Here is a 26210-nt window from a genome sequence, read left to right as displayed (position 1 = left end):
ATCTGTGCCTGCTGAAGCTGCAGTTGCCATGGAGAGGTGCTTGTCACCTGGCTCCAAACTGAGGTAGTCTTCTTAATGGGGCAGCCTGCATACTGAATCCCTCATCCCCAGCCCCACCTTAGAGAAATGATTTAAATGAAGCATGCAAAACAAAATTTACTTGAGTTAAGGACCCAAGCAACTCGGGGTAAATCTTCTATTTTAATATATAAGGCAACACCTCCTCCCTTTTCTCCCTGCTTATCTTTCCTGAGCAAGCTGTACCCTTCTATACCAGTATTCCAGTCAAGCATATTATCAAGTCTTCCTATTACCAACTATGTCTTAGTTGTGTTTATTTACTAGCATTTCAAGTTCTTCCCGCTTATTCCCCATACTTCTTGTATTAGTATACAGACAACTAAGAAACTGATTTGATTTTGCTCTCTCCCCAGTTCTGCTTTGTCTCTCCTTTATCACTGCTGTTACAGCCCATGCTCTGTCTCTCCCCTGCCCCCCATGTCTGTCCCATTGTCCAGGTCTCTACATTTTTCACTTACCTGTGGGCTTTGGTCACCTACCCCTGTTGATTAAAGCTTTAGAGTCCTTTGGTTGTGATAGGTTCTTCTATTTTATTATGGTTTTCTTTGCAAATCAGTTTGCCCAATTCTTGACAAGTAGCTCAAAACAATCAAAATGCCATTTGAGGGGGTGGGGAAGAGGAGAATTATTTTGGATCCTCTTACTCTCTTAAGTGAAGTTGAAGCAAAATGTTTGTTCATGAAATTGTTTGCAATTTCAGCAACTTTTTCTTTTATTCCTCAAGTTGTCCTTAAATCATTTTGGCTAAAAGATGTGTCAATAAGTACCGTGCTCACATGTTAAACGTTAAACGTTTCAGGTTCCCTTCATTAATAGATTCATTTTCATGTTTGATGGATTTTCTGTGACAAAGCATTGTGTTTAACATTTGGATTTTTGTTCATTGTTTTATAGTTTTTACTGCTAAGTATTTTGCCTTGTGAGCATTTTGTGATGTATCAGTTGTTTTTGTAAGATAGACAACAGTTGCACCTATTATTGAATCATTGTGTACATTGCTTCACCCACCTAGACTCATATTTAAAAATATTTTGACAATGTTGTTGGCACATTGTTCAATTTCCATCTAATACATTGTATTCAGCATATTTTCCAGCAAAGTCTGCTTTGCTGGATAGAAGATAGTGAAATCTTTACAATTTGGCTATGTCAATTGAAATATTTTTTTCTGAAAGGGAGAATTTGTTGCATACATAAATTTAATTATCTTAGAATATATGGAGACTTGCTGGAATTGACAGGACTGCTTATGAAATCATATGTGGTTTTACTGGTAATAAATGCTTTTTTTATACAGGTAATTTGCTTTCTGATGTATACTTAACTGCAGCACTGCAGGTGATATCAGCAGATGACTCTGAATTTGTAGACATTACTGATGATGGATGATCATAACTCCTTATGTCTAAGATGGACCCTGAAACAAAATGGTAAAAAAGGTCACTCTGTTTCAGTGCACCGCTTTAAAACAGTTGGATTGTAAATGAAAGATTCCTCCAACTGCAGTTGTTGCACACTTTTAAATGATATAATTTATTCTCAACTCAGTTTATCTGGACAATAATTGATAAATTGTAAGGTTCTAGTTAAACACATATCTAGTAACATATCAACCAGTTTGAAAAAATCATTTCAAATGTTCCAGCAGTAACAGTAAAAATTTAATTATACTATCTCAAAAAAACTAAAATACCAGTTTATATTTTGAATACAAACATATTCAAATTCATAAATTAAAGTAATTTGCACCAGACACTAATTCATGACAATAGTCTGTTATCATTTACCAATATAGTACAACATGGTAGGCAACCCTTGAGCATGGTACAAACATAAATGTACTAATCAGTTGATCCAGATTACTTATATTTTTGCTCTATCATCTTGAAAGTTATTGCCTTCTGAGGAGCAATTTTTATAATGTTTCATTCTGACAACCAGGCCTTGCAGGCCTTTGTTGTATTATTCCCATTTATTGTGTTCCCTTTTTTATCTGGAGGTACAGGACTTTCCTGAAAATATTCTCAAGTAGTCTTTTTGTAAAATGAGCTGCAGCCAAGGCAGTTCCCCTTCCCAGTTCCCAGAAGTTGAAATCAATACTAGAGACTGTACTTTGAAGAATGTTGTCCCTTCTTTCCAGATTATGCTGCTTTGACATCAGTATTTCTCTTTGCTAGTTATACAAACTGCTCCTTCTCCCTTGTTACTTAACTCCCTTGTCCAACCCATCACCATATCCTCCCGCAAAAAAGCCAAAAGAATTAACAACAATGTAAGATTTTTGTTCATGTAACCAACATGCCTTTTTATTGCAGTATTTTATTTGTTTAGAGAAGGGGGGCAGTCGAGAAATTAATGGATTTCTGTTTGTATCTCTGTCCCTGAGTTGAGAACAGGTGCCCAGAACCATCCAGAAGCAAGGGCTGATAATTACTGGGAAGATCATTGTCTTTCCATGTACTAAACAGTGTGGTTACATCTATACTGGGGCAGTGAGTCTCAGAGCGTGGGTTTACAGATTCAGGTATATGCTATAACACTAAAAATAGTTGTGTAGACATTACCACTGAGGTTGGACCTTGGGAACTGAGTTATGTCCCTTTGTCCAGTTTCAGTTCTTGAGTTACAGCCTGAGGAGGTAGGTCTGTATGGCTATTTTTAGTGCCATAGTGTGAGTCCTACAATCTGGAGTCTGTATATTGAGCTCAGACTCAAAACTCCCATGGGTGGAGTCAAAAGTATCATACTTGCAGAACTGAACCAGTCAGATTCTTAGATTGGGAGAAACTATAAAATAGGAGTATGAACTCACCCAGGTGGGCTCAGAGGATGATACTGAGGAGACACACAGTGGTGTCTCCTGGAGTCAGAGGTTGAATCCCGACTCAAGTGATGACTTTGCCAGTTTTGGTACACTATAGTATAGCCCCAGGTCCCTGATCAGGCTCTTAATACATGACTTATTGTATATGACGTATTGTGCTATATTTATAAAATTTGACCTCAAAAGTTAGATGGTTTCCACTGATTGATTATTTATATAGAAAAGCAGTTTTTTAACATTAAGTTTTTCATAGATGCTCATAGTTTCATTATTTTTTATTTAAAAAATTGAAGAGATTATAAATGTAACCTTAATATATTTGCATAAAATGAAATCTGAATTTAAAATATTTATTTTTAAAAACAAAAAATATGTTAAATATCAAAAACTATGGTTTAAATTTTGAGAACTTCTGATAAAAAAATTCAAAATATTTATAGGGTTTTATCCCTCCTCCTTCCTTTTTTGGGGGGTGTATATTTCTCCTTTCTGCCCCAATTGTGTTCTTATAGATTGCTGCATGATTTCAGCTTTTAAACTTTTTTTGATCTATATTGGCATCAGGTTATTTATACTGTAGAAGGAAAATTTGGCACAAGAAAATAGCAGCATATGCTGCTTCCATTAGCACAGTAGGCAAGATTAATTGAATAGACTATCTAAATTGGTGGAAGTATATTCTATGAGAAGACAAATTTCAGGTAAAATAAAATTATCTGATTTAATATGGCACTATTTCTAATCCTAAACTATGGATTTCATCGCACCTGCTACTGATTGATGGCTTTGGCACAATCATAACATGTTTTTGTCATAATCTAGAATGGAATATAGAATTTTATTTTATATTTAAAACATCTGGTATAGACTTGTACATCTAATACAATTACAATGCTCAATACTTTTGTTTGTGAAAAGAATTTGTAAGGCTCATTAGCTTTCATAACTATTCTCATCATGTTCTCTATTCTAAGGACCAACTGTACAAAGTGCAACTGTACAAAGTGAATTTTTGGGGAGCTGGTTAAACAGGCTTAAGAACTGCTTCATACCAGTAGAGCAGAGAAAAGCAGCTAGAGCAGATGTAGGAACTTCAAAACCCTGCTCTTGCTAGAATGATGGGAAATTGCAATAGTACACATCAAAGCCATTTCTAGTCAGAATAGCACTTCTTTCTTCAGCTGTTCTGCTCTGCCATTTAAGGATTCTGCTGTTTCTCCAACATCTTGTGTCTCCTCAATTCATGAATTTCTGGTCCGTGCAGTTTCCTCTGTCCAAAAAAGAGTCTCTTCAGAATGATACAAGTGCTTTTCTTTTCTCCGTCACCATTCACCTTTTTCTTCACTTTTAGAGGTCTCCATCCACATTTAGCAGGGATGCTTCCTCCTGAGTTCTTAAAATGATGTATTCTATGACCCTGTTCCTTTTACCTGATACCTTTCATCAAAGAGTTCAAGCTGACCTTTGTTATTCCAAGGAGAAATTTATTGCAGGGCTAAATCACTTATTGGAACTCATTAAGATTGAATTTTGGGTTCATGTATTTGCTCTTTGCAAGAAACTACTCAAGCTATACTCTCGTGCCCATTGGGGGGAAAAAGTCTTAAAACAAAACTAAAGATTGTTCTCAGTGACTTTCCATAACAAGGTAACAGTATGGGATTAAAGGGGACTAAAAAGACCAGTCTGTATTGGAAAGTATTGTAGTGTGTGTCTAGACTACATGGCTCTGACAACGGAGCTATGTAGATGAGTGTACTTGGCAAAGGGAAATGAAAGCAGCGATTTAAATAATCACCGCTTCATTTACATCAAAATGGCCGCCACGCTGTGCTGATCAGCTGTTTGTCAGCACAGCGTGATAGTCTAGACGGGGATCAGCCGACCCCAGAACCGTTGCATGAGGCATAAAGGATCTGAGGACAAAGGGTCCTGGGGTTGACTGATACCCATCTAGACTACCGCGCTGTGCTGACAAACAGCTGATCAGCACAGCGCGGCGGCCATTTTGATGTAAATGAAGCAGCGATTATTTACATCGCCGTTTCATTTCCTTTTGCCAAGTACACTCATCTACATGGCTCCGTTGATGGAGCCATGTAGTCTAGACACACCCATAGAGACCTATCCAAGACCTTGTCTACACAAGCATGTTTTATCATCAAAAACTACCTTTTGGCAACAAAACAGTGAGAGCATTTACACTTCAATGCAACTTTTGTTAGGAAAAACACCCAGTTTTGTTAACAAAAAACTACCACCCATGTGAGAGACTTCTGTGTTTTCCTCTCCCTTTATTGTCAACAAAAAGCCAATGTGTACTCTGCTGTTTGTTTTTGTCAAGAGAACTGACTTCCACCAGAATCCTAGGATGTATGCTCTGGTGGCAGTGCTTAGTGTTCTGTGATATCTATGCACCCCACCCCTTTCACAGCTCTGGGAAGTATCTGACAGCTAAGTGAGCTGCTCCATTTGGAGGACAAACAAAAAGAGCAAATCATTGGAATGCTCCTGTTCTGCCCTGCTAGGAACACAGCAGCAGGCAGACTGCTGCTGTGGGGGGAGGGACTGGAGAGACGGTTGTGCTGTTTTGACATTTCTCAGCATAGAGAGCTCACAGAGCTATAAGGGAATCCCAGGAAGCACAGGGATCAGTTCTGCCTTCACACAACACTGCACTGTGGGATGCATGCCCACATTACTTTGCTCTGTCTGTAAACGTGGTGCTAGCAATGTGGCCAAGAAATGTCGACAAGGAGAAGCAGAAAAACCCGTTTTGACAGGTTTTCACTTATGGCGATTTTTGTATATTGACAGCACTTTTGTCACCAAACCTCCCCAGTGTAGACATAGCCTGAATGACTCATAACTAGTGAACATTCAGCCTAATAGAAGACATACTAAAGGCACTTTTCTCCGCCCACCACTTTTTAAGAAATGAAACTTGCAGAAGTAAACACTTTCCCCATTTTTTCTGAAGAAAATTCAGGTTCATTCAATTCTGAAGCATTAGTACTGGTGAAGACAAAATAAGATACAAGCTGTTCCCCTTCATCTACTCTTTTTTTGGCTTGAAAGACCAAGTTAGACAGGCAGGGATATTTTTTTTTAAGCATTAAAAACCAAAAAGCTTCATTTAGGGCCAGCTTATTACTAATAAAAGGAGTGACCTTTCAACTCCAGAGCCTGATGGAGAAGGAGAGATTCTCTTTCCCAGAGAATCCAGCAACAGAATAATTAAATTCTCAGTTGGAAGGAATTATAATCTTTGGCATTGCATGGAATCTCTACATTAACATTGACATGTTTAGAGCAGTTCTGGCAAAAACAAACTCCTTACTGGATTTCCTTTTTTTCCAAAGAAAACTCTGATTTTTTTTTTCTCACAGAACTTTTTTCCTAGACTTTGTCTGCTTTACAAATGGTTTATGGCTTCCAATAATGTAGCAAGAGTAAATCTGTGGCTAGGAACATGAAAAGTGGATATGCTGAATCTCTTGGCAAGGCACCTGTTTGAGCCATCTCAGAAAAGAGATGATGCTCTGCCTCTACGATTTACGCCTGTTAAGTTGCTTATCATCTTAATACCAAAGCAATTAAAATACCGTCCCAGTAGGAGTTGAATTTACAAGCTTCTGTTGATTTAGTCAGACATATTATCTATTTTATCACTGGCACTTTTGCATTAAGCTGTATTTTCTTGGCGGATATTTCTCCGTATTTACTAGTCAGTTCTCTGGATACAGCAGGGATGTTGGGATAAGTCTGAAATAGGAGGCTGTGCTTCCTTTAACGGAGCAGTCACTTCCCCGTAAGCACAGTTCATGATGCCTTTTCCTTCTCATTGTTCGTTCAGAGTCTATTGGTAACATGTTTCTCTGACTCTTCAAGCAAATTTGGCTGTACTGTATATGTGAAGTACTACAAGTTATCCAAAGGGGTTATGACACATAATTCTAGCAATTTCTAAACATGTTTGTTTAGTGCCTACTTCCTAGCCTCCTTATACAGTAAAACATCTGATTTCTTCTTAATCCTTGAGCAATGGAGTACGGTATTCTGGAGTTGAAACTGGCATGTAATCAATATATTTTTTTTAGCTTTCCAGAAAAAAACCTTTTCATTGTTGCCTTCTAATTTTTTTTCAAATATTAGCTCTTTTTGGGCTTCATTGCTTCATTAGCAAGATTAATGCATTTGGTTATGACCAAAGAAGATACATGCTTATGTGGTAATTGCCTTTTTATTTAACTAGTTAGATCTTCCAGTCTTACATATTGATTTTTCAGTCAACAAGCCTTAAATTGGTTCTTTTGGTACTGTAAAACTGTTAAAATTGATTGTAGTTCATGTGGCTAGCATGTGTGTTGTGGCTAAGGAATCATTATCAGAGGGCTTTTTTTCAGGAGATAGAATTGTTAAATTTTAACAAAGACAGCCTGTCCAGGGCCCTGATCTTGCAAAGACATACAAAAACACATGCTTAGCTTTGAGATTTGACAATATTTTAACATCTACCATAAATCATTTAATTTAACACTGAGTGCGATATTCACTGGTATGATTTGGCTGCTTAATGCCACTCCAAAGCAGTGCAAAGCAAGCAGCCTAAGGAGATTTACAGCCGTGTTGTCCTGCTTTCCACATTCTCTGCATGTATTCACACATCGGTTTCTTCTCCCTTTTGCACCTTCTACCTTCCTCTTTATTGAGGGTAGCTTAGCTTCACTCTCATTGGGAACAATGGGAAGTAGCCACCCCCTTTGCTAAGAGCAGCAGATATTCTCTGTCCCATTGAGAACAATGGGCGATGGTTAGCATTTTGGACTAGGGCAATTCTTCATGAGTTTCTCTGGTGAATTAATTTCTTCATCATCTCCCAAAAATAAACTTTATGATCAATAATGGTGGGAAAAAAAAGATTAATTCAGATTTTCTCCTCCAAATCTACCCATTGTACCAGATATATTCAAGGTTCTCCTCTCTGCCAATTTTTGTCTGTACAGATACTGCCTCTCACTTGGAACCGAAAAGAGTGCTACAAGGTTGTGCTTTTTGATAACTCATTTTAAAATGTATTTTTACTCATAAATTAATACATTCATCTATGGTCAGTAAATTCATTTTAAGAGGAAGCACCTTAATTTTGAAGAGGATACAACACATTTTTTATACATAATAAAGTACTTGAATCTCTGCTTTAAATGCAAAGATCAATCTAACATTAACTATTGAAACATGACGAAGGTCTCGAGACTAATCACCTGCTGCCTGATCTATGTCATTTAAGTACATATGTAAGTTCCATGCCCCCACCCTAACCTGCTCCTCAAGGTTGGGTGGGTCCTAGGTTTGTTAATGATAGTACTTGATTTTGTCTCCATTTCATATAAATATGTGAGGTATAATTTTCCAAAGTGATCAGTATTAACCTATTTCTTTCTCTCATTGAAGTCAATGGTAAAATTCTTGTAGCAGGAGCAGAGTAGGCTCAGCCAAAGTTCAGTGCTCGTGAAATGCCTCAATTCTTCCTTTAAAATTCCTTTAGTCTGGGAGATTGACTTATGTAGCTCATAGGTATAGTAGAAGTTTATCAGTAGTGAAGAAATAAACCTTATTTCTGAAATTTAGGACGACTGCTCCAGGTGTTAGTGTATTTTTTTATTTAAAATATAAGGGTATGTCTACACTAGCGGGGTAATGTAGGCATACCGCACTTGCAAATGAAGCCCAGGATTTGAATTTCCCAGGCTTCATTTGCATAAGCGTGAAGCCGCCATTTTTTAAACTCCGCTGGTTCGAACCCCGTGCAGCGCGGCTACACGGGGCACGAACTAGGTAGTTCGAACTCGGCTTCCTAGTTCGAACTACCGTTACTCCTCATTTCACGAGGAGTAACGGTAGTTCGAACTAGGAAGCCTAGTTCGAACTACCTAGTTCGTGCCCCGTGTAGCCGCGCTGCACGGGGTTCGAACCAGCGGGGTTTTAAAAATGGCGGCTCCCCGCTTATGCAAATGAAGCCTGGGAAATTCAAATCCCGGGCTTCATTTGCAAGTGCGGTATGCCTACATTACCCTCCTAGTTCGAACTAGGAGGGTAGTGTAGACATACCCTAAGTTAGTAGAAGGTTCCAGGCCGCCTTGCACTGGTTTTCCTATGTCTAGTTACTTTGGCACAACTAGGTTCATTGTGATTATTGAACAGTTTAAAATTCAATTGACAATATATAAGAGCTAAATTAGCATGTATCTGTTGCTATCATCATGATATTGGAATCTTCACGACATTTACAGCTAAGGCACTTTGGTATGTGACCATATATTGTACACTCTAATAGTTCACTAATGATTAAGGGATTGGGAAAGAAAAATATTTCTATTTGACAATGCAGAAGGCAGTTCTAATTTTATTTCTCATTGACCAGAAAACTTACTATGCAAGTGGATTGTGTATTTGGATTCTCTAAGGCCATGTTGTGGTTTTCTGCAGCAAACAAGTGCAAGACATTAATAACAAAGCCCTTTGACCACAAAATAAATTAAACCAGTGTGCAAGGTGGAATACACCGGGTTTTTATGCAATATCTGAACAGGGTAACAAGTAAGCCAGCCAGAAGGCTTGAGTGAGAACTGGCTGGGAAAGCAGCCAGGCAGCGACAGAGATGGTTACTGATGGAAAAATACATCCCAGAGCTTGGCGTTTGAGCAGACACCTACACATTTAGGCTACGTCTAGACTGCAAGCCTCTTTTGAAAGAGGCTTTTTAGAAAGATACTTTCGAAAAAGACTCTTTTGAAAAAGAGCGTCTAGACTGCAGCCAGTACTTTTGAAAAAGCAAGCTGCTTTTTCGAAAGAGAGCACCCAGGCAGTCTGGATGCTCTCTTTAGAAAAAGCACAGTTTGCATGACATAGCGCCTTTTTTCGAAAGAGCACTTTCGAAAAAAGGTGTTATTCCTCGTGAAATGAGGAGTACCACCGTCAAAAGAAAAGCCATGTCCTTTCGATTTAATTTTGAAAGAACGCGGCTGTAGTCTAGACGCAGGTGAAGTTTTTTTGAAAAAAGGCTACTTTTTTCGAAAAAACCCTGCAGGCTAGACACAGCCTTAAGGACAAAACAGTTGGAAGAAACAGTTAATACCACAAGCAGGAAGCGGCCCTGCCAAGAATACATGCCCATTTTCTTTTTAACCACAGTACTGTAGATAAGCCTCCCAGTGTGTGGGATGGGGGACCCAAAGAGTCAGTTGCCCCTTTGGTGATTCAAAGATGCCCAGGACTCCTGGCCACTGCTGCTGCTACAGAGGCAAGAGTGGTGGCCCGAGCCCCCTGCCCTTTAGATCGCCACTGGAGCACCACATGCACATGCTCTGTGCAGCTTTGAGGGCTGGCTGTCTCTGGCCCATCCCCTTCCACTTGAAGCGCCACCCCTTTTGGGAACATGGAGCTGTCTCTACACCTTGCCCAGGGGTCCACACAGGCTGTTGGCTTCTTTTACTGTAGAAGACAAAACTATGATGAATACATTTTAGGTTTCATTCAGACCAAGCACCAATTGGAGAAGTGCAAACTTTGATAATAAAGAAGGTTTTGGTTGACACTGACTAAAGAGCTATATAGTTGTCTGTCTTTATTTACAGCTGAGGCTTTCTAAATTTGTCTTCTCCAAATGGGAATAATGGTATGAATATGAAATGATCATGGATAGAATTGCAGAATACACAAGCTTCTACACTGTGAAAAATATTAAATGTCAGCGTAGTATTATTGTTCTGATTTAACATGGAGGCTGTGTCTAGACTACATGGCTCCATCGACGGAGCCATGTAGATGAGGGTTGTAGGCAAAGGGAAATGAAGCGGCGATTTAAATAATCGCCGTTTCATTTAAATTTACATGGCTGCCGCGCTGAGCCGACAAACAGCTGATCAGCTGTTGGTCCGCTCAGCGCGCTAGTCTGCCGACATCAAAGCCCTTTGTCGGCAGCCCCGTTATTTCTCGTGGGATGAGGTTTACCGAGGCTGCCGAAAAAGGGCTTTGATGTCGGCAGGGGAGTGTCCATACTAGCGCGCTGAGCGGACAAACAGCTGATCAGCTGTTTGTCGGCTCAGCGCGGCAGCCATGTAAATTTAAATGAAGCTGCGATTATTTTAATCGCGGCTTCATTTCCCTTTTTCGAATACACAAATCTACATGCCTCCGTCGACGGAGGCATGTAGTTTAGACGTACCCGGAGATATATAGTTGAATTGTTAGTGTAGGAACAAGTATTTTTACTTATAAAATTCCTTGTTTCCCTCTTTTGCTTCTTCATTTTTCTTGCTGTCTTCTTCTAATTCCCTCACTAACAAGTTTTATATATGAAATTATAGCAGAGTGTTAAGTCAGTAAAATTTGTGCACTTTGCACTTACTAATACAATAAAAAGCTATTGTAGCTTAATGTTATATACAAGGTTACGGCTACACTATGAGTTGTGTTGCAAGAGCCTATGCAAATGAAGTGTGGGTTAGCATTTTCCTGTGCTTCATTTGAATACTCTCATTCCGTTTTTGCATTAGGGGTTTTTGTGCTAAAACAGACAGTGTCGCCATGGCCATTTTGTGCAAAAATCCCTTTTTCTGCAAGATCCTTATGCCTCTCTGGGACAGGCATAAGGATCTTGTGGAAGAAGGGGTTTTTGTGTAAAACGTCCACGTCCACACTGCCTGTTTTAGCACAAAAATGGAACAAAAGAGAGTATGCAAATGAAGTGTGGGAAAATACTAATCTGCGCTTCATTTGCATAGGCTCTTGCGGGAAAACTCATAGGCTGCATCTAGACTGGCAAGTTTTTCCACAAAAGCAATTGCTTTTGTGGAAAAACTTGCCAGCTGTCTACACTGGCCGTTTGAATTAGCGCAAGAACACTGACAATCTAATGTAATTGCGCAAATGTATTTGCACAAGCGGGCCAGTGTAGACAGGGGAGGACTGTTTTGCACAAAAAAGCTCCAATGGCGAAAATGGCCATCAGGGCTTTCTTGCACAAAACCGCGTCTAGATTGGCATGGATGCTTTTCTGCAAAAAGTGCTTTTGCGCAAAAGCATACGTGCCAATCTAGACACTCTTTTCCGCAAATGCTTTTAATGGAAAAACTTTTCCGTTAAAAGCGTTTGCGGAAAATTATGCCAGTCTAGACGTAGCCATAGTGTAACTGTAGCCCAAGAGTGCAAGAGTCTCATAAAAGCAGAAAATTAGCATCTGTAGTATATAGAGAGACAGTTTGCATGTATAATTTTCAAATTAAGACTGTAACGTGCAAAACACTTTTTTGTTCATTCTAATTAGAGTAGGATCAATGTTTACAAAGGTTTTATTTATGAAAGCATTTATTTACTGTCATTGCAGCATTACATTTGTTCTCATTACCTCTGTAAGTACATCCCTGTTGAACTTTCTGTTTATCTGCTTACAAACAAATCTTTTATTTTTTGTGGACAATCTTAGGTCCGGTTTTTTGTCTAAAACTTAGGTCAAAAGAAGAAATCTTATATTTATAAGTATTAAGCCTCTGTTTAAAAAAAAAAAATACCCTGTGCTGCATTATGAACAAGGTCAATGAGAAAACATTTCTGTCTCTTGAAGCCATTGACTTTGCATAATTTTAAGTGTGTTGATATCAAGAAAGAATAGTGGTCAACTTCCTTTTATTATTTTAGTATAAATTCTATTAACATTTTAGATGAATATTGCGATTAAATTAAATATGATAATGGCAAACAATAAACCCACTTGCATGCTTGATTAGAAAAAAGTAAGTAATCCTTTAAAGTTCTTCATAAAGCAAGAGGGTCAGAATGACACAGGAAGAATGAACGTATTGAGATTTATGTAGGCTCTTTTTAAAAAAATATAAGACTTAAAGGTTTTCCTAATTCTACCCTGTTGCAGAACATGGCAGGAAGCAGCTGACCTACTCCTGTTCAGTGTGTACCCAGCTATTGTCATTTCTTTGCACAGGTAATCAGATAAATGCACCTTGTAAGGTTTAAAAAAAGTTTCTCCAGTTACAAAACTATTCTTCTAAGATGGCAGGCATTCAAAGTAATGTCTAACATGTTTAAGACTACCAATAATTGAGAATTTACTTGAGAGAGAGCGAGAGAGAGATACAAATGCTTACATAGTCTCCATTACCAACGCCTCTAAACACCTCTCTAATCATCCCGAATGAGAGATTTTGCCAGACTAGGGCAGGCCATATCTGGCCCCATTTCTACTGCCCCCTCTCAGCCCTGAACCAGCCACTGGCCTCCCAGCCAGTTTTCCCTTTGCTGCCAGGTCTGTTACCCTCCTTCCGCCCGATAAGTTGGGCAGCCCAGCTCCAGTCCAGCTCCCAGCACTCCAGGTTCCCAGCCCCTCTGGGCAGCCCAACTGGAATGTGCCAGGCATCTGACTCCACAGGAGAGGCCTCCTGGGGCACACCTGGCAGCCCAGCTGTGGGGAGCCCATCTGCCAACTCTCCACCAGTATTTTCTAGTCCTGGAATGTCCCAGAGAGTTCTGATTTACAGAGGTTCAACCTGTACAGAGAGGCTCCAAATCAGTCACTGTCATGTACAGATCTCTTTTATCACTCACTTTTTCAAAGGGTAAGCTTGGGAAAGCCTATGTGGCACAGAAATAAGGATTCCCAATAGAGCAATATTTTTCTGATTAAAAAGGTAATATCCTTTTTACTCAATATTTGTGCAAAAAGTGCATTTTGCTCTAGATGTGAGAAGCACGTTTTTCTGACATGAGTCTAATGTCTGAAAATGCAGACTATCCAGAATGCAAATTCATTGCATTAGTGATAGACCTACACAGAGTTTAGGAAATGTTGTGAAGGTCCATGTAAGTAACAACCTATGCATTTGGAGGACAATCATGCCACCCAAAAGGATTACTTTACTTCATATTTAGAGCCAGAGAAAGAACATAGATCTCCTGACTCTTAGTCCTTTGTAATACAGATGTAATTGTGTTAGTCTGGTCTAGCTGAAACAAAAGACAGGACTATGCAGCACTTTAAAGACTAACAAGATGGTCTAAGCTCATCACCTAATAAACTATCTTGTTAGTCTTTAAAGTGCTGCATAGTCCCTGTCTTTTAGTCCTTTGTGTGAGTGATAAGGGCATTCTTTGTCTTCATGATACCATATGAGATGCAAAGAGTTTATAGTACTTCAGTACCTCTTTATTACCCCTGCTAAGACACCAATTAAAATATTTTAAAAGGATCATCTTTAAAAGTCTACTTTTTATCATTTGTAGTGTTTATGCTTTGCACTGCACTGAATTTGGACAGTGATTATAGGCAGTTCATTTATCCAGTTCGCTGGCATATTCTGCAGTGTTTGAGCTTCAGACACTGTAGGGCAGTGGTCTTCAACCTTTTTACACCCAAGATCACTTTCTAAATGTCCGAGCAAGCCAAGATCTACCTCACCCCTTCCTTTAGCCCTTCCTTGAGACCCTGCCCTCTCCATTCCCCTCATCACTTGCTGACCCCAGTCCTTACTCACTCTCACTGGGTTGAGACAGGAGGTATGGGCTCTGGGGTGGGAATGAGGGATTTGGGTGCGGGGAGGGGTGAGAGGTGCAAGCTCTGGGAGGGAATTTGGGTGCAGGAAGAGGTGAAGAAGGGGACGCTGGCTTGGGGAAGGGGTGCCAGGCTGGAGAGTGTTGGTCAGGTGCAGGGTTGGGGTGCTGGAGCAAGTCTCAGGCTTGTGGAGGTACAGGAGTTTGGATTGGAGTATATGAGGGCCTCAGGGCGGAGGTGGTTGGATGTATGATGGAGTCAGGGTGCAGGTTTGTGGGGTGTGAATGGTGCAGGAGAGTTGTGGCAGAAGACTGGGGATGTGGGTGGTGCAGGAGTTTGGGAATGTGAGGGGCTTAAGACGGGGTTCAGGTGTATGATGGACTCGAGGTTAGGGTGTGGGGGGTTCAGGAGTGTTATGAAGCTGTGGCTAGATGCAGGCTTGGCCCCAATTGGGGGCTCATTGGCCAGCCTTCATTTTGAAATCAAATATTAAGTCCAACACAAAATGTTTCAGCATTGAATTTATTTATGGGAGGGGAGGGGAACCTGTTTTGGGTCAAGGGCCACTGACCCAAAGAAAAATCAGTAAGGGACCACACAAGTGAGATGCAGGAAAAACAACCCCTTCAAAACTCCCCAAGCCTCACTGATGTTGCCCCAACTGAGTCACCTCCCTCCACTGGCACTCCAGCCCCTTGGCAGGGGGAGGGTAGGTAAAGCTGAGGTTCATGGCCTTAGGCCAGATTAACTCTTATGGGATTCTAGGGTTAGTGGATTTTGTGGGCCTCTGAGGTGGGGCCAAAAATGAGGGCTGCCAGTGAGTGGGATAGGGATGGGGGTGCAGAATCTGGGTATAAAGTAGGGTCCAGGAGCAAGCTGGGAGTTGGTGTCAGGCCAGGAGGGAGAAAGCAGGAGCAGGGTGCTGGTGGGGGTCTGACCTGGGAGCAGCAGCAGGGTCCTGGTGGGTGTCTGGCATGGGGTCAGGGTGCTAGTGGGAGTCTGGCCAGGGGAAGGAGCGGGGAGGGTGCTGGTGGGATGTTTGGCCGGGGGAGGGAACAGTGTGCTGGTAGGGGTCTAGCCAGGGGGGAAGGGAGCAGAGTGCTTTTGGAAGTCTGGCTGGGGGGAAGGGAGCAGGGTACTGGTGGGAGTCTGGACAGGGAGAGGAGGCAGGGTGCTTGTGTGGGGTCTGGCCAGGGGGAGGGAGCAGGGTGCTAGTGGGGGTCTGGCCACAGCTAGCTGGTGAGTGGAGTGTGGCACAGCTGGGCTGGAGGAAAGAGTAGCGGCTGCCCGGTTAGCTGCCTGAGGCGTTCAGCCCACCAAGACTGCACCATGCTCCACATAGGGTGGAACAAAGAGGCTGCCACCTGACCAGCTGGAGCACAGCACAGAATTGGCGGGCTGAATGCCATGGCCATCTGGCCAGGCAGCTGCCCCTCTTTGATCCAGCCCAGCTGGCAAGGGTGTTCAACCGTCTGACATTGCCCCAGTAGATCCCACCAAGCCACCACCACTATTCACTTTCTGTTCTATGGGTGCTGCTCTGCAAATGAGGAGGGAAGATCTAAAATGTATTGTGTGTAGCCGTACAGGCACGCAGTTCAGAGGGAACTGAAGATCAACCTATGGAGACACCACGATCGACTGGTAGATCATTATCTACTGGTTGGCGACCATGAGTGTAGGGGCCTTTACCCAAATAATGTTGTGTGTGTTGTGTGTGGTTGTTGTTTTTTTAAAGAAATTGAAGTATTTTCATCATTTGTGTGTTTTATCAGGCGGTTTTGTAAACTATTTTTTTCACAGTACTTTTGGGCACAAACCACCTGATGGGTTCTTTTTGGTTGGTCATGACTAGAAATAATACAGAGTAGGGATGTTAGCAAATGAGTTTTTTCGTAAATGTGTAACTGCTGAATTTTTCAGTGGTTACACGTTTACATACAGGGACGACAGGCGGGAACTGATGATCACAGGAAGCCAACTTTTAAGCTGGCTCCATGCAAGCACCAGGTCCTGTCTGCTCCTCCTGCCCTCTCCTACTACGTTTGATACAGAGGCAGCAGCGGGGCAGAGGGACGCTGCTCTGTGGGAGCTTGTACATGCTGGGAGCTGGCTAGAAAGTACTGACTCCCACTTGCCTTCTGCACCCTCATGCTGCTGCCTCTCTATCAGAGGCAGCAACAGGGTGGGGAACAAGGGGCAGGTGGCTCCAAGGTGCTTGTGGGAAGCTGGCTTAAAAGTCCTCAACTGGAGTCTTGTGTCCAGTTTTGAGTGCCACGTTTCAGGAAAGACGTGGACAAACTGGACACAGGCTAAAGAAGAACAAGTAGGTCTAGTAAACATGACTTGTGAGGGAAGATTGAAAGCCAAGGATTTGTATAGTCTGAAGATGAGAAGACTTAAAGGGGACATAACAGTTTTCACATGCATAAAAGGTTGTTACAAGAAGAAGGAGAAAAATGGTTCCCTTAGTATTGGAGGATAGGACAAGAAGCAGTGGGCTAAAATTTTAGCAAGAAAGGTTTAGGTTGGACATTAGAAAAGACTTCCTATCTGTCAGTGTGGTTAAGCACTGGAATAAGTTGCATAAGGAGATTGTGTAATATCCATCATTGGAGATTTTTTAGAGCAGGTTAGTTATTCTCCTATCAGGGATGGACTAGGCAATACTTAGTTCTGCCATGAGTGTAGGGGACTGAACAAAATGACCTATTGAGTTCCCTCCCAGTTGTATGATCCTATGATTCTGTAGATAGGAGTTGTGCAAAGTATAAAGATAGCTTTTACTCTTCTACTTCAATGCTGAGCCAGAACTGGGAACAACCGTGTTTGAAATTTGTCTAATTAGGTCTAAAATTGTGGTTTCTTCTAGCTGCATATGTGAAGTCTGAGACCTATTGAACAAGACTCACTGACTGTAGGTTTTGATCAAAGTTGTTATAAATAAAAGAGCTATAGAAAATGGATTTATTAAACTGCCAGGGATTTTGTTACAGCTTTAGTTCGCTGTACAGCTTTGCCTGACCCATATTCTCCAACAAACATGGTGAGAACTAATAAGGTGATACTGCTGTTCACTAGGGCAAGGCAGATGGTAATCTTTGGTACAGAATGTAACAGGATTAAAACAGTCTCATAAGTTCACACATATGTTATGGGAAAGGGATGAAATTACCAACAGAATACTGTTCAATGTTATCTAGATACAGGAAGTCTCCCAAGAAATTTTTGATGGCCTCAGGAGTGCAGCCACTAACTTTTGCTAGTGACCACTTTGACAATTTTTCTTAAAATATTTAATTAATGTTAGGAAAAATGAATATGTGCGTATACATGGCAAATCATTGCAATTTATTTATGCATATTTTTATTGAAGACTCAATAATAAAAATAAAGTACAGTGTTCTTTACAGAATAAAAACAAACAATATTTTTGTTTTCTTTTTGGTTCTTTTTTTTTACATTTGCTAGCTAGTAAGTCTGTTTCTGTAAAAAGTGATATTTGTATGTTTATTAACACTGCTTTACCCACTTATCACTGCCTTAGAGTCTCTGGCTTCATGAAAAGCCCAGTGGTTGGATTTGAGAAATGCTGATCTAGAGTTAGTGTCATTTTCCTCAGTATGTTAGGGTATGTCTACACTACAAAGTTAGTTCGAACTAACGGACGTTAGTTCGAACTAACTTTCATAGGCGCTACACTTGCGCTCCGTTAGTTCGAATTTAATTCGAACTAACAGAGCGCTTAGTTCGAACTAGGTAATCCTCATTCCACGAGGATTAAGCCTAGTTCGAATTTACTAGTTCGAATTAAGGGCTGTGTAGCCCCTTAATTCGAACTAGTGGGAGGCTAGCCCTCCCCAGATTTCCCTGGTGGCCACTCTGGCCAACACCAGGGAAACTCTATTGCCCCCCTCCCGGCCCCGGACCCCTTAAAGGGGCACGGGCTGGCTACGGTGCCCGTGCCAGGTGCAAGCCTGCCAGCACCCAGCCAGCAGACCCTGCACCTGGCACGGATCGAGCCACCCACCCGATGCTCCCCAGCCCTCCCCCTCTTCCCGGGACCAGGCTGGCGGCTCCCGGGAGCTTGCCCGGGACCGCAAGAGGCGGGCACCCGCCTGGGCTAGTGCGGACATCGTGGACCTCGTCCACGACCTCCGCACTAGGCACAGGAAAGTGGCCGTCTAGGGCAGGATAGCTGCCAGCCTGGCCACCCAGGAGCAGGTGTGCATGAAAATCAAGGTGGTCCACTGAGACCCCCGACCCTGAGCCCTGAGCTTACAATGGCTGTACTGGGTCAGACCAAAGGTCCATCTAGCCCAGTAGCCTGTCTGCCGACAGCGGCCAACACTAGGGACCCTGGAGGGGATGGACCGAAGACAGTGACCAAGCCATTTGTCTCGTGCCATCCTTCTCCAGCCTTCCACAAACCTTGGGCAGGGACACCACTCCTACCCCCTGGCTAATACCACTCCATGGACCCAACCTCTATGACTGATCTCACGTCCCTTTAAACTCTGTTCTAGTTCTAGCCTTCACAGCGTCCTGCAGCAAGGAGTTCCACAGGTTGACTCTTTGCTTTGTGAAGAACAACTTTCTGTTACTAGTTTGAAGCCTGCTACCCATTCCTTTCCTTTGGTGTCCTCTAGTCCTTCTTTATGGGAACTAATGAAGAACTTTTCTGTATGCACCGTCTCCACCCAACTCCTGCTTTTAGAGACCTCTATCCTATCCCCCCTCAGTCTCCTCTTTTCTAAGCTGAAAAGTCCCAGTCTCTTTAGCATCTCTTCATATGGGACCTGTTCCCAATCCCTCATCATTTTAGTTGCCCTCCCCTCTCCCAGCCTCTCTCTTCCCCTCTCTCACCTCCTTTTCCCAGTCTCCCCCAGTTTTGTTCAATAAAGACAGATTCCATTTTGGAAGACACGTTATCTTTATTTTGTACATCAAGAAGAGGGGCTAGGGAAGGGTAAGTGGAAGGAGGTGAGGGAGGAATGGGGCACGAGCCCCTGATGGGGAGTACTGGGCTGGCTCTGCAGGCTTCTGGGGGTGGAAGCTCTCCTGAAGCCCCCCAATTGCCCCTTCTCCCCAGATGGCAGCTTGCGGCAAGTACAGCCGGGCTGATGGCCGAGTGCTGTGATGTGCCCAGTGTGGGCACTCAGGGCACTCCAAGCCAGGACTGCTTTGCAAGCGGGGCACCCTGAGAACTGTCTGTCTGGGGTGGGGGTCGGGACCCTTTAAGCACAGCCCTCAGCTAGCCTGAGACAGCATCTCCACGCTCTAAGTCCTCCTCTGATGCCCTGCCGGCACTGCTTCCGGCCATCCTTAAGCCTGGTTCAGGGTCCACTTAATGTGGACATGCTAGTTCGAATTAGCAAAACGCTAATTCGAACTAGTTTTTAGTTCTAGATGCGTTAGTTCGAATTAGCTTAGTATTAGCGCTGTAGTGTAGACGTACCCTTATATTTTACAATAAAGCTTTTTGTTAAAGAGTAAGGTTTGAAACAAGGCCAAATGCACATAATTTGTGTACATAATTTGATTTTTTTGTAAGTAATCTATGCCCATACTGTGTTGTGGGAAGTACTTGAAGCTTCATATTGAATATGTTTGATAGCTACTAATAAAATTATATAGTAAATTTCTTCAATAGAAGAGATTGGTAATATGTCTTCTAATTTCTGATATAATTTAGAAAAATGTTTTGCTTACATATCCTTATAGGTAAGCAGAAGCCACCACCAATTTGGTCTATAGGCAGTCCCCGACTTACGCGGATCCGACTTATGTCGGATCCGCACTTACGAACGGGGCTTTCTCGCCCCGGAGGTCGGGGTGAGAAAGCCCCGTTCGTAAGCTGCTCCGGTGCCCCTGGTCTGCTGGAGACCGTCTCCAGCAGACCAGGGGCACCGGGCGGGTTCCCGCGCCTCTGAGGCTTTGCCAGAGCAAAGCCTCAGAGGCGCGGGACCCCCCCGCGGCTGCGGCTTCAGTCCGGGAGCCTGTGGTCTGCTGGGGACCGTCCCCAGCAGACCACAGGCACCCAGACTGAAGCCGCAGCCGCGGCGGGGTCCCTCGCCTCTGAGGCTTTGCCAGAGCAAAGCCTCAGAGGCGCGGCACCCCGCTGCCGCTGCGGCTCTGCTCCCCGTGTCCCTGGTCTGCTGGGGGGGGGGGGGCGCAGCTAGTGTGCTCCCCCCCCCAGCAGACCAGGCTTTTGTTTTGGACTCTGGGGCAGAGCAGCTGGGGCGCTGCCGATTGGTCCTGCAGCACCCGCTCTGGGCACTACTGGACCAACCTGGCAGCACCCCAGCTGCTCTGCCCCAGGTCCTGATTCAGCCGCTGCTGGTCAGTTTCAGCAGCGGCTGAATCAGGACGCCTGGGGCAGAGCAGATGGGGTGCTGCTGGGTTGGTCCAGTAGCACCGAGGAGTGGCGCTACTGGAGCAACCCAGCAGCACCCCAGCTGCTCTGCCCCAGGCGTCCCCAAGTCAGCTTCTGCTGAAACTGACCAGCGCTGACTACAGGAAGCCCCAGGCAGAGTTGCTCTGCCCCGGGCTTCCTGGAATCAGCTGCTGATCAGTTTCAGCAGCAGCTGACTTGGGGACGCCTGGGGTTCTTAAGTTGATTCTGTATGTAAGTCAGAACTGGCGGTCAGTTTCAGCAGTGTCTGAATCTGGACGCCAGTTCCGACTTACATACAGATTCAACTTAAGAACAAACCTACAGTCCCTATCTTGTACGTAACCCGGGGACTGCCTGTACTTAATGTACCCTCTTCACAAATGTGTACATCATGAATAATTTGAAAGTTTATTATTTTTGCTTTTAAGATGAAGCAGTCAAATAGTGCTGTTACCATAGAAATGATAAATAATGATACCAACATGTTAAAATGACCACTTTGAAATATTTGCCTTCTGTTAGTTTAATGACTATATGTTATTTAATGATATAAAACTGGATTTCTTTATGACCTCAAAGCATCACAGCAGCAATAAAATGGGTAAAACAAAAGCTAATAAATGTGTACAGGTAGCATTGAAACTGGAGAGATGTCTAGTCAATAATATTACTGTTGTCATGTTCAGCATGATCTGTGTTGCGATTGCATGGGTCTCCACAGTTTTTATTGTCCTGCTGTGTACATAGCTCAATGCAGGGAAGATTGTTTTGACTACAGTTGATTCTGCAGCAAGCCCTACTGTTACAGGAATAAAGTCTTGTAGAAGCACAGCTGTGTTGGATCCTTTATGAATACAGGAAATAATCATCCTTATTTTTCCATCCATGTTGCAATGGTTATCCAATATATGGTTTACCTGTGTGTGTGAAGACATCCAGATCTTTGTAATGATGCTCTTTTGACAGGTATTTCTAATTATTCTGGTTCCTTTGACACTAAAAGATCCAAAGATCCTGTTAGGTGACTAAGAACAGTTGTCATTGAAACATCATCTCTGCATCTTACTACAGACAATTCATGGATCATACATATCTCAGCATGTGGTATAACTCATCCAGTGTATCAGCTACTCCAATAACTATAATGTGGATGAAACTCAGTCACAACCTATAAAAAATGATAAAAGACAAAGACACTATATCACCAAGGGGAAATTCTTTTCACAAAGTGATGACTCCATATTTGTCCTCAAAGGAAAACCTTGAAAAGGTGAATAGTCTTCTTACTAAAGGGGCCTCTGACTTTTTCTGGGAGGATCATTTGTGCTGCAATCTAGCCCCAGAGACTACAACTCCCATGAGTCTTTGAGGAAAAAGGAGGAAGCGGGGCTTGTCCAGGTATGTTGGGAGAAGAGCTCTCCATTTTGGGACAGAGGAGCCAGGCTGCTGTGGAGGATCCTTTGTCCAGTCCAGGAGCTTTTGTGTGCAGCTAGAGCCTTGGACTGAGAGCCTGTGGGGCTTGGATCTAGTAGGCTGTTTCAGGGGCTGCTGATTGCCCTTGAGGGGAGAGACTCTGGCTATGCCTGTAGCTGAGAAGGACTTCATAAACCCTGCACATAGGTGGAAACTGTAAGTAACTCACTGCGCTTTTTGGGGAAGTGCTGCCTGGGACAGATCTCAGAGATATAGACTAACTCTGGCTCCAAAGAGAGGCAGAGTGACCAGCCCAGTGAACCAGAGCTGCTAGCATTTGGTGGAGCCTGCTCCAGTGGCAGAGGGATTTTGCAGCTGGCTCCTCAGCTTGGACTAAAACACATAGGACCTGCACAGTGCTGTGTCCACTCCAGCTACAGACCTTCAAGTGTGCCCACGCAAGCATCTGGGACTCTGACTCCAGAAGAGTGCACACTCTGGGCAGTGCAAATGCCAGATAGATAAGTTCCTATTATTTCTGTGTGCTTTGTTAATTGATTTTATTCACTGTTAACTTGTTAAACCATGCTTTCTTTACGTTGTTAAATAAAGATGTGTTAATTCTATGCAATTAGTTAGATGTATATTATTTATAATTGTTGTCCTGGGGTTAGATCCAGATTACTGCTGGAATAATTTTATTCCTGGAGGCTCTCAAAGCACACCATTAAGTGTGTACAGGGCCAACCAGGTGGAGTCACTGCTATTGTATATTCTTAGGGAGCAACAGACTGCAGCAAGGGGGTGGATAGGGAATCCCCAACTAAACAACATCACCACTGGGATACTCAGGATCTCCTTTTATGTTAAAAGCATCAGGCACCCAGGCACACATGAGTGTGACCTGCTCCCAAGTAACCCAGGGAGGAAAAAGGGGGTTACATGTGAATATGGGAACTTAAATTCATAACTCTGCTAGCCCAGAGAACTCACCAAAAACACTGGATTTATGGCTCATGACAACAATTTGCAGCTATTGCCTGCTAATATTTAACTTCCTTCTTCATTTTAGGTGGACTTCTGCAGTATATGTGAACTGTTTTGGTTAATAATCAATATTGCCTCGTACTGTATTTACCTTAGACACTCTGGTTACCTTCCCCAAACCTGAAGAAGAATTCTCTCTATCTGGAAAGCTTGTATTTTTCACCATCAGAAGTTGGTCCAATAAAAGATATTATCTTACCCACCTTGTATCTTGGTAGATGGGACATTTGGGAGCTGGAAAGTCTAAAGCTGATAAGAGAATATTAAAGCTGTTTACAGGCTAATAGATTATCCACACACAAAAAGTTCCCTGCTGGCCTTGAACACAGGTGTTTAATTACATACCTATAAACAGATCTTCGGCGCAGTTTATTTTTATTTCAGTTTTAAATTCCCATTTTCAAAACATCTGGATTGTAATACGCAAGCAAAATAATTTCAGTCCAAAGGCCTCAGAGATATCAATTAGCAGTAAGTGGGTAAAATGGAAAAGCTACCTCCTATAAATTCTCATGAAGAGGAGTGTCTAAAATGGTCAAGAAAGTGCTCACTTGAATATTTCGCAATCTCTCTAAGAGCAATCCTGTTAGATTGCACCAGAATCCTTAAAGAGGGAATTCTACAGATGGGATTTCTGAGTTGGGAAGGCTTACACTTTAGCACTGTTTTGTTGGATTTTTTAGGTAAAAAGGCAGGTCAGTTCTGCCAATGTCAGTTGGTTTTGTCCAACATAGGGCAAAAGGCAATGATACAAGAACTTGGGGCATAAATTATTGAAGGCTTTACCTATTTTTTTTAAATAAAATTCTGTTAGTCATATTATTTTAGGATCCAGTCTTATATACTTTCATGCATGTCACTTGTGTGTGTGTGTGTTATTTATAACAATTCTTGAGTATTAAAATAGAGGATAGTATTATATAATATGGGTTGTATTGACTCAAATAAAAGAGTTATATACTGGAGGCTGCAGTGCAGAAATTTGAAGTTATAATGAGGCAAAACATGAACATTAAATCTAGCATTTGTATTAAAATTAAATGATTTATTTCTGAATTCCTTGATTGCAATGCAGATAGTGCCATTATTTATTAATTTATCCCTCTCTGCTTTTCAAAGGAAGAGAGTAGCCTAATATATAATTAAAGTATCAATAACTAATTTAGTCTTTCAGCTTGTTTTTAAAACATCAAAATCATCTGAAGTACTCCCCGGCCACCTCCTGGCCCCACTGATGCTGGGGGCTCTCCAGCCACTGCCTGACCCAGTTCATGCTGGGAGTTCCCAGCCAAGAGGGGGCCCCACATACCTCCTGGGCCCACCAGGGCTCCCCAGCCCCTATGTTGTCTCCACTGGCTCTGGGTCTCTGATCTATCAACATCCATGGCCCCTGCCAGACCACAGATGTTGCCAGATCAGAGAGTCCCAGATTTGGAAGGTTCAGCCTGTATCCAAAGATCCTTCAGTTCCAAGCATTTACAGTAAACTTCCGATAATCCGGCACCTTTAGGACCCAGGGGGTGCCGGATTATCAGATATGCCAGACTATCAGAAGGGGGGGGCTATGAGGGGTCTGGGGTGGGGTGGGGGGATGCTACTCCAGACCCCCTCATAGCCCTCCCTTCTGATAGTCCGGCTCTGCCCCAGGAGTCCCCGATTCAGCCCCTGCTGGTCAGTTTCAGCAGCGGCTGAATCGGGGGCGCCTGCAGCAGAGCAGCTGGGGTGCTGCTGGGTTGGTCCGGTAGCACTGACCCTTGGCGCAGCGAGACCAACCCGTCAGCACCCCAGCTGCTCTTGGGGACACCTGGGGCAGAGTAGCTGTGGTGCTGACGGGTTGGTCCCGCAGCGCCGCTCCTCGGCGCTACTGGACTAACCCAGCAGCAACCCAGCTGCTCTGCCCCAGGTGTCCCCAAGTCAGCTGCTGCTGATACTGATCAGCGGCTGACTCCAGAAAGCCAGAGGCAGAGCTGCTCTGCCCCGGGCTTCCTGGAGTCAGCCCTGGTCAGTTTCAGCAGCGGCTGAATCGGGACGCCTGGGACAGAGCAGCTGGGGCGCTGCTGGGTTGGTCTGGTAGCGCCAAACCTCGGTGCTGCGGGGACCAACCCAGCAGCACCCCAGCTGCTCTGTCCCAGGTGTACCCAAGTCAGCTGCTGCTGAAACTGACCAGCGGCTGATTCCAGGAAGCTGGGGCAGAGCAGCTCTGTCTCGGGCTTCCTATAGTCAGCCGCTGGTCAATTTCAGCAGCGGCTGAATCCGGGACAGCTGGGGTTCTGCTTGGTTGGTCTCGCAGCCCCGAGGGGCAGCGCTACTGGACCTACCCGGCAGCACTCCAGCTGTTCTGCCCCTGCTTCCCGGATTCAGCGCTGGTCAGTTTTAGCAGCGGCTGAATCGGGGAAGCTGGGGGCAGAGCAGCTCCAATGGTCCGGCTGCCCGGAGCACTTCCGGGTTCCTGATGGTGCCGGACCATCAGGAGTGCCGGACCGTCAGATGCCGGACCATCGGAGTTTTACTGTACTTTAAAAACTTAATACTGAACTTTATAGACAATTATATGAGCAAATAATGGAGAAACACTCAAATAATGATGTCAGTATATTAAAATATGTAGTATGTTAACTGTTAGAAAGTATCAACAAGAAAACAGTCACTGAAATAAACCTGTTTTTTATTTTAACATTAATTCCTATAAACTTAAATGATTGAAATAAAAGGAGGACTATAGCAGGAAAATAGTGCAAGTTAATCTCTAAAAACTGAGAAAAATGACTGTTTTCTTGTTAATTAGGTTTCCCAATTGTATTTTCTGGCAGCTTAGATAATGAGTTTTTTACCAGGTAGTGACAGCCCACAACCAGAGTGTACAGTTTTAGTGATATGCTGGCTGC

At 43.2% G+C, this 26210-nt stretch overlaps 1 protein-coding gene across 4 annotated transcripts in view; it reads left to right on the top strand.

Moving 5' to 3' along the window:
• PLCL2 (phospholipase C like 2) overlaps positions 1-26210 on the top strand; it is a 213221-nt gene that overhangs the window by 33568 nt on the left and 153443 nt on the right. Inside the window, exon 1 of one of the 4 annotated variants that reach the window (XM_025189748.3) lies at positions 21120-22494. The exons of the other annotated variants lie outside the window; for them this stretch is intronic. The gene's annotated coding sequence lies outside the window, so the exon portion shown is untranslated. Of the gene's footprint in view, positions 1-21119; positions 22495-26210 lie in introns of those variants that run through there. 4 annotated transcript variants of the gene reach the window in all.

The sequence above is a fragment of the Pelodiscus sinensis genome, chromosome 2, assembly GCF_052426305.1.
Source record: "Pelodiscus sinensis isolate ZL-2025 chromosome 2, ASM5242630v1, whole genome shotgun sequence".
Taxonomy (NCBI): domain Eukaryota; kingdom Metazoa; phylum Chordata; order Testudines; family Trionychidae; genus Pelodiscus; species Pelodiscus sinensis.
This window is presented reverse-complemented; position numbering and strand designations above follow the sequence as displayed.